This window comes from Triplophysa dalaica, chromosome 3 (assembly GCF_015846415.1).
Source record: "Triplophysa dalaica isolate WHDGS20190420 chromosome 3, ASM1584641v1, whole genome shotgun sequence".
NCBI classification, from domain to species: Eukaryota; Metazoa; Chordata; class Actinopteri; order Cypriniformes; family Nemacheilidae; genus Triplophysa; species Triplophysa dalaica.
This window is the reverse complement of record NC_079544.1, coordinates 25,579,999-25,589,051: the sequence shown is the minus strand read 5'-3', so window position 1 is coordinate 25,589,051 and position 9,053 is coordinate 25,579,999.

Below are 9,053 nucleotides of genomic sequence, written 5' to 3'. Positions count from 1 at the left end.
AGTTCTAAGAAACACTGAGAAGTCAGTCAGCATTTATTTTCTCTCTCTAGAGGGTTATAAAGAGAACGCCTTTCATCGCATTAACACACAAATTTGACAAAAACGTCCATCTTCCTTCACCGTCAAACAAAAGTAGTGCAATCACGCTTAAGTGGCTCCAGCGAATCAATAGAGTCAAAAGGAAGCCATTGATCAATATCTACAGGTTTTACGATTATTCTTTAAAGGCTCAGACTCGATGACAAACAAACGTCAGGAAACATTCGCCTTTTATCCATAATTCATCACAGAGGAGGAAAATTCATGTCCAGCATCCCATCATGGGTGGAGAGCATGTTGATTATCCACCTACATCTCAATTATACAGAAACATGAGGGATCACACACAGCTCTGAAACTATTGCTCTGATTATCTTGTTTTGATAGCCTGCATCCTTAATAAATGCATTCGGACTGACACTTTGGTCATACAACGACGCCAGATCATGCTGGTTTCATTTGCTTTGTCGACCACGCAGGAATATATACAATTTAAATATCTAAAATCAAGTATTTCTCACTGGCACAGGCCACATGCAAAGAAACACAATGCTCATTATAAAACCAATACATAAACAGATCAAACAGAAGCTGTGATTACACAAATGTTATACTTTAAATCAGTTCATGTAATCTCTGGTCATCAAACCCTTTCCAGCTTTAAACTACAAGAGTCATCCCATGTCAAAATTCTGGAAACGTCCTCAGAAAAGACATACAGTATAACACTAATAAACCACACTACAAGCAACACATGTATACTGTAAATTTCTTAAGTTTTAAAGTCTCAGTGAAAAAAAGGGCAAAATTTTCATGAAATACTGCAGTGTTTATTGTAAATAGTTTATCAATGTGGGTCATTTTCTTTAAAAAATGTGTGTGTCCTCATAATCTTTAGTTAAAATCTGAAAATGCACTTCTGTCCTGTAATGAATATCCATGTTAAATAACCTATGTCAGATGGCTTGGGCGGAGCTTCCGTTAACTCCTCCCCTTCAACTGTCAGTCTACTCACCCTAAACACACTACGTTAACATAAATTTTTAAACTATATCAGAAACTACAACTGGTCTATGTATCTTACTATCATATCGCTTGATCGAGTGCTTTGCTTACTTCCTACATGCTCAATGTATGTAAGTGGCTCTGCCACTGGGAAAAAGAAATGCCCTGTTTTGGAGCTTCCGCCTCATTTTGGAGCTGCCGCCCCCATCTGGAGTGCTCCGGGATGCAGATATACCCCTCTTTATATCTATGTGATTGAACCATATAGGGACTTATAACGTATAGAAAACAAAATATGTATTTGTCAGAATCTAAAAGCATATATTTAATTCTTCTCGAGTAACAGGCATGCAAACTTTGAAAAAGCAACACAAAAAGAGTTACCGCATTGTCATGTTATGCAAAAGACTCATCAATAATAAAATAATGACGTTATTATCATGATTTTTCACCTCTGTAATATGGCTTCAGAATTTACACATTTCTACATAACTTTGGATGACTCATTTAATTTTCACCCATGGCATTTTAGAGTTTTAAGCATTTCTTTTTTTAAGAAAAATAATGATCATAATCAAATTTTAAGAATGAAGCGACCTCTGATTGAGTTGGCACGTATTGACGCATGAGAATTTAGTCAATTGAGTTAATGATAACAACTAAACTTGGGGGAATTTGCAATACAGTACATAATATAACTAGTAACTGTAAGTAAACACCTATAGTATATGCACCTTATAGAACCCAAAAAACCTGGCTTGATGGCTCCCAGTTCACAAACACTTACATTTTCTTCAGAAAAACATAAAATCTAGTCGCCTCAATATCATTCCAATGCTTCTAGTGCTTAACAAACTGACACTAATATCTATCACTGACCAGAATATCAATAATGGATTCCTGTGTACTGGAATGACCACAGTTATGCCACCACACAATTAACCAATAACTGCGTATGTTGTGCACCATTTAAGCCTTTTATCTCAAGAGCCCTTATTTGTCTGCAAAGCTTTACCTGGGTGTGGTGTTCCAGGTTATCACTTCCTTCATAGCATCTAAAACATTGATGCTCCTCTTAACCGCCGATAACCATTCTACCCTTAAAGCACTGCATTATTAAACATTCTTCAGTCATCTATACAATGAGAATTTGCATTGAAAAGCTGGCTAAAGCTTTTAAGCTTCAACTTTCAAAGTTTCTCCGTCACATACTCAACTGGGAATGGGATGGCATATCTATAAGCTACAATTACTTTGAGTAAGACGGATCAAAGGTGACAATCAAATCAGACAAAAAATATAAACCCAACAAATGACAAACAAACATATGTATTGCACTTTTACTATAATAAGAATACGATTAATTTTCATAAGGGAATGACATACATAGACTCATATTGGATCGGGCCAGCTTCATGTAGTGGGACGAACAGCGTGGGTTTCCCATTAACTAGTTCCCGCGCTTGTCGTACTGTTCGTCCAATCAAATGTCCCCCTGGAACGTATATTTGGGGAACGTTCGGGCATTCTTGTGTGAACTGTGCCTACATATCGCTGTGCGCCTCCACCGAGGGTCGTCCCTTGAGGGCGTAAAGTCGCGCTTCCGTGCAGTAGCTGGCTTGCAGCTGCGTAACTTATAGTGGTGGGCAGAGCGAGGTTTCATGAAACATCTAAACAGTTGAAGCAAATGTGCCATACTGTGTCGAATCTACGCAATTTACCGACACCCTTCTCTGCGGTGACACCTAGTGGTAATATTCAAGAATGACTCCGGAACAGGCTTGATTGCAAGTCGATGCAAGTGCACAAATGTTATGTGAGATCATCTACCGAATAAGTGGTGGGGCGGTTAGTGTTTTTGGTTGGCATGTTGTATCCCCGGGTTCGAATCCCAAGTAAACCTTACTAAGTAGCGTCATTATAATAAACATTTTAAAGATTTATTTTAATACATTATTGTTGGATTTAAGTGTGGAAATGTTCCTAACATATGTACGACATCTCAAGCAGAGCCTCCATTATTATTTAATCTATAAATATACAGTTGAGAGAAAAAGTATGTGAACCCTTTGGGCTTACTTGGATTTCTTCATAAATTGGTTATAAAATTTGTTCTGATCTTCATCTAATTCACAACAATAGAGAAACACAGTCTGCTTAAACTAATACCGCACAAACATTATACGTTTTCATGTTTTTATTGAACACAACATGTAAACATTCATGGTGCAGGGTGGAAAAAGTATGTGAAACCCTAGGCTAATGACTTCTCCAAGAGCTTATTGGAGCCAGGAGTCAGCCAACCTGGGGTCCAATCGATGTGATGAGATTGGATGTGTTGATTAAAGCTGGCCTGTCTAATAAAAAACACACACCAGTTTTGAGTTTGCTGTTCTGAAGAAGCGATGTCTGATGTGAACCATGCCTCGCACAAAAGAGCTCTCAGAAGATCTACGATCAAGAATTGTTGACTTACATAAAGCTGGAAAGGGCTACAAAAGTATATCTAAAAGCCTTGATGTCCATGTGCACGGTAAGACAGATTGTCTACAAATGGAGAAAGTTCAGCACTGTTGCTACACTCCCTAGGCGTGGTCGTCCTGTAAAGATGACTGCATGAGCACAGCGCAGAATGCTCAATGAGGTGAAGAAGAATCCTAGAGTGTCAGCTAAACACTTACAGAAATCTCTGGCACATGCTAACATTTTTGTTGACAAATCTACAATAAGGAAAACATTAAACAAGAATGGACTTCATGGGAGGACACCACGGAGGAAGCCACTGCTGTCCAAAAAAAACATTGCAGCACGTTTGAAGTTTGCAAAAGAGCACCTGGATGTTCCACAGCACTACTGGCAAAACATTCTGTGGACAGATGAAACCAAAATTGAGTTGTTTGGAAAGAACACACAACGCTATGTGTGGAGAACAAAAGGCACAGCACACCAACATCAAAACCTCATCCCAACTGTGAAATATGGTGGAGGGGGCATCATGGTTTGGGGCTGCTTTGCTGCCTCAGGCCCTGGACGGATTACTGTCATAGATGGAAAAATGAATTCCAAAGTTTATCAAGACATTTTGCAGGAAAACTTAAGACCATCTGTCCGCCAACTGAAGCTTAACAGAGGATGGACGATGCAACAGGACAACGAACCAAAGCATAGAAGAAAATCAACAACAGAATGTCTTCAACAGAAGAAAATACGCCTTCTGGAGTGGCCCAGTCAGAGTCCTGACCTCAACCCGATTGAGATGCTGTGGCATGACCTCAAGAGAGCGATTCACACCAGACATCCCAAGAATATTGCTGAACTGAAAAACGTTTTTTAAAGAGGAATGGTCCAAAATTTCTCCTGACCGTTGTGCAGGTCTGATCTGCAACTATAGGAAACGTTTGGTTGATGTTATTGCTGCCAAAGGAGGGTCAACCAGTTATTAAACCCAAAGGTTCACATACTTTTTCCACCCTGCACTATGAATGTTTACATGTTGTGTTCAATAAAACATGAAAACGTATAATGTTTGTGCGGTATTAGTTTAAGCAGACTGTGTTTCTCTATTGTTGTGACTTAGATGAAGATCAGAACACATTTTATGACCAATTTATGAAGAAATCCAAGTAAGCCCAAAGGGTTCACATACTTTTTCTTTCAACTGTATCTATCTACCTAACCCAGTGGTTGCAACCTTTTTTCTTTGGGCCCCCCCACGAACAAATATGACAATCGGAACCCCCCCAACCCTCACATATGTGTGCATAAATAGTTAAAATGAGTAATTTAAAAGATTTTAATGACATTTTTACTTGAATACTTTTTTTTTTTTCAGTGGACTGTCAAATATTGCTTATTTTACAAGGGGCCTTTTCATTTTGCTTGGTTTCATGCTGTGATTTACCGTTTTTTTTTTTTTACACAGAACACACATTCTGGCCGAGACTTGTCCTGACAGAGGACAATTCTCACGTGAGTCTCATAGAGAGAACAGCCAATGTCAGTGCTTCCAGCTACCGCAAATATCTAATTTAGCCTTAATGAATGTGCCACTTTATCTATCCTACCTATTCCTCACTGTTTAAGCCTACCTAATAATATTTTAATAATATTTATTATGTATTTATTTATCTAACCTATATATAACTAACCAAATTAAACTATAAATGGTCATCCATATATCGCAAATCAGCCATTATGACAAAATCTCACTCAAAAACCCACAAGGTGAGATTGAGACAGATGTGCGATCGTGAGGTTTGTTCCCGAGGCTGTCAATCAAACGCAGATTCAGCAGGTGTACCGCGTTTCGAAACACTTGTGAAACGCCCCATGCTTCGTTTAGCATGTCACGCTTCGTTTAGCAAGTCACTTGACATGGGTTTTTTAAATCGCACTTCGGAGCAGTGTTTCGAAACATCTGCGCTTCGGGATCTGGACACAGTGTCGAAAGTTACGCAGGTTTCGCGTCAGCCATCCCCAGTAATTTATCGTGGCGATCTATGCCTTAGCTTCTGTTACAACGCATTCTTCATCGGCGTTGTTTCAGCTCTGCTCATGAGTGGCGAGGGATATGCGGCCGTGACTCTAAAGCCACGTTCATCTAACGCCTTAATGCTCAATTCCGATTTTATTGCTCAGATCATATTTTTTGTCGGTTCACACTATTTTTAAAATGTGGCCAATATCAGATTCCAGTGGGAACTGGTGATGGTTATAAACTGAATCGCATGCGCAAGAACAACAATAACACGTAACAGGCAGCACGCTTTCATACATAATTAAGCAAGGGTCAAGTTGGCGGGTGTGTTTGACTTTAAGCGGTGCTGAGTGGATTTTACTCGCCGTAAGATTTTAGAGCATTCCCGGAGCAGTCCCCTCTCGGGCTGTGCGCATGCCGGTTTGCACGTTGCATCGCGCCGTGTCCAGTGGCAAAATGTCTTATTATAACGGATTCTATAGTCATTCTACAGAATCCTACATTCCATATAGCCAATCGCATCGTGCGGTAGACAGTGCTTATGTTTATAATTTGATGCTTTAAATTAGCGCAGAATTATGACGCAAATCGATCTACAATGACGCAAAAGTCGCATGAATTCCGATATGACCGTTCAGACTGAGGTATCAGACCAGTATCTGAATTAGGAATACACATATGGAAGTGGCTCATATCAGATTAAATCAGATCGGATTCCACCTGGTTTGTCCTGTTCACACTGTCATGCAGTTAACAGATCTGGGTCGAGCAAAAAATCGGATTTTTGTGACGGTGTGGACGTGGCTTAATAAATCTTGTGCTGTGGCGTGGTGATGCTGTATCCGTGTCACCGTTTTGCTAAAAGTAGCTGATGTAGCGCTAACGAGGTGAAGGAGCATTTGTCGTTTTAACCATAAACTGTGGGGCAACATTTCCGATGCTGCTGTACATGCAACATCCCAACGTTGCTGCTTATACGCAACGTTTACTGACACCGCTGCTTATATCCGGCTGCCACTGTTTTCCACTACTGTTGTTTTGTTTTGATTGTTTCAGTTTTTTAAAATGTGTCTGATCCAGCTTCCTGTGGAGCTTATTTAGAAGAATTTAAGCCATTTCTTTGGCCTCCTGAGAAGCTGTTGATTTCTCCCTTTGCTGCAAACCAGTGGAGAGTTCTGTTATTTTGTTTATTTACGTTGTTCATTCCTAATAAAGGAATATTTATTTTTATTTTCATTTGTTGTTATCATTGTTGTTGTTTGTTGTTAACTTCCTATTTCACTGGTAATTTCTCTTAAAATCTTTTCCCCATCCTGCCCCGTCACACTTCACATTGGGAGAGAGTTGCGTCTAACCCTAACTTCGTAGACTCCAATGGAACGGTTCATGGAGGCTCTCAAGAGTTCCCGGAAGTTACTAGTTATGCATGGAGCTGCGACTAAACATACCAACTGATGTGTACTTCTAACCCATTGAAAGACGAAAAAGCCATTTAATTAATAATAAAAAAGGAAATAAAGCATTTAAAACTTCATGGAACTATCTGAAGTCTCCGTGAATCACGTGACGCTGCAGCATTTTGGACTTTCGTTGGCAGAACTCCTTACACAGTAGTTCGAGGCATTGTCACGAGATCAGAGAATCTCTTCCGCCAAATTGATATTACTATGAATGTTGATGTAAATTAAAAGGTCATATTAATGTCAAAATAAAGGTGTTAAAATCCATTTAAGATCATTACTTACAACGGTGGACGTAGTCAAATAAATAATTGATTCGCCTAGATATTTAAACCAAGATGCAATTAAACATATCAGTATGATCACCCCAACTGTTTTCGTCGTGTAAGTTAGCCTATTTGAAGACTCTAGATGATGGAGTCCAAGAACGAGTCGTTGTGATAATGTACTGCACCTTCCGTTTCCGCCCCTAACAGAGTCCTTGCAAAATCATAGATAAGCAATAGAATAAAGAAACCTGTTGCTTCCCCCAAATTCACCCCATTATTTACGTTCAGGTTTTCAAAACTACATAACACAGCGGAAAAGCTCTCATGTGTTTGATTGAGTTAGGAGATGCAGTACATGCATTGAATACTTAATTTAACAGGCAGGATATTATGAGCTGCATTTAAGAGCAACAGCACGGCGTCAAATTCAATCACACGGCAATTTCAGTGCATGCACTCTGCTGACTGGACGAACTCAGGTCATTAAATAACTTCCGACTGTTAAGAGTGCTCACAATAATTTCATTACATAAAAGTTTGATCAAGAGACGACATGTCTTACTGGCCTGTCAGAAAATCCATGTCCACAATTTAGCATCAAAGCACCCTCTTTGACTTTTGTTTTTCTTAAATTAAACTCTATAATTATTGTAGACTCGAAGACATTTAATCACTTTTTATGAAGCTGTTTTCTTCAAGTAGGCCCTTCACTATGTACGTTTTACGCGGGGATTCAACATAACACACAAACACTTAGTAATTTTTACAGACATTTTTGACATGTTATATGCAACTGTTTTTAATTTAATTGATCATGATGAAGCTCGATGATGGACTGACCTCTTCCCCGTCTCAATCATAAAGCATTTATATAACACGAAAAAACATGACGACATTATAACGTTTTAAAGTAGGAAGATTATCTTTATATCATTTTTATCAGACCCAAATCAATTAATATTGAATATCTCATTTGAAAGAAAAATATTCGGATACAATAAGACTGTTTTCGAAGTATTTGCCGCCATCTGATGGTTATAACGAATCACTACAAAACTGCGCTGATACGGCTTTCCCAAACAAACAAAAAAAATATTATAATTGAGTTCGTAAAATATGTGTTTGGGCGAATTACAGGAAAGAAAAACAACAACAGCAATAGGGTGTATTTTTATTTCTTTGATTCATTACAACCCAACACAGTTGCTGTATCAGTCATACTTTCTCTAATAAAGTTTTACTGTAATTTTTAAATAATTGAATAAAAATGAATAAATAATACAAATTAAGAAACGAAATTTCTGCCAAAGAGCAACAGCATGTGACACTTTAGTTCTGTTGGTTTCGTTTTAAGTAATTCTAAGTGAGTGACGTTATTTATTGATATTACTAATCAATCAATTACTAATCCCACGTTTATTCAGTGTTCAAAAATATAAGATTCTAGAAAAATAAATTATCTTTTTCTAACCACTTTTTCTAAACACATTTTCTAACCACTAGGGGTGACTAGTATTTGGTTCAGTGGTTGTTATTTGTATTTAGTGCTATAGGGGGCGATAAAGTCTTTTTAACGTTCAGCATGGCGTCTGCTTTGTTTTGGTTGTCAGTTTTGTTGTGTGTGTTTGTGATTGCGAGAGGATTTCATGATGTTCAGCTGATTTAAGATTCGTGCTACAAACCCATCAGAGACCGCAGACCTTCATTCATAAAGTATGAACATTTAACATCTTTTGAATGTGTTTTACTCACAAGTCATAATGACAAAACATGTCATGATGATATACACGTCTTGTGTTGTGT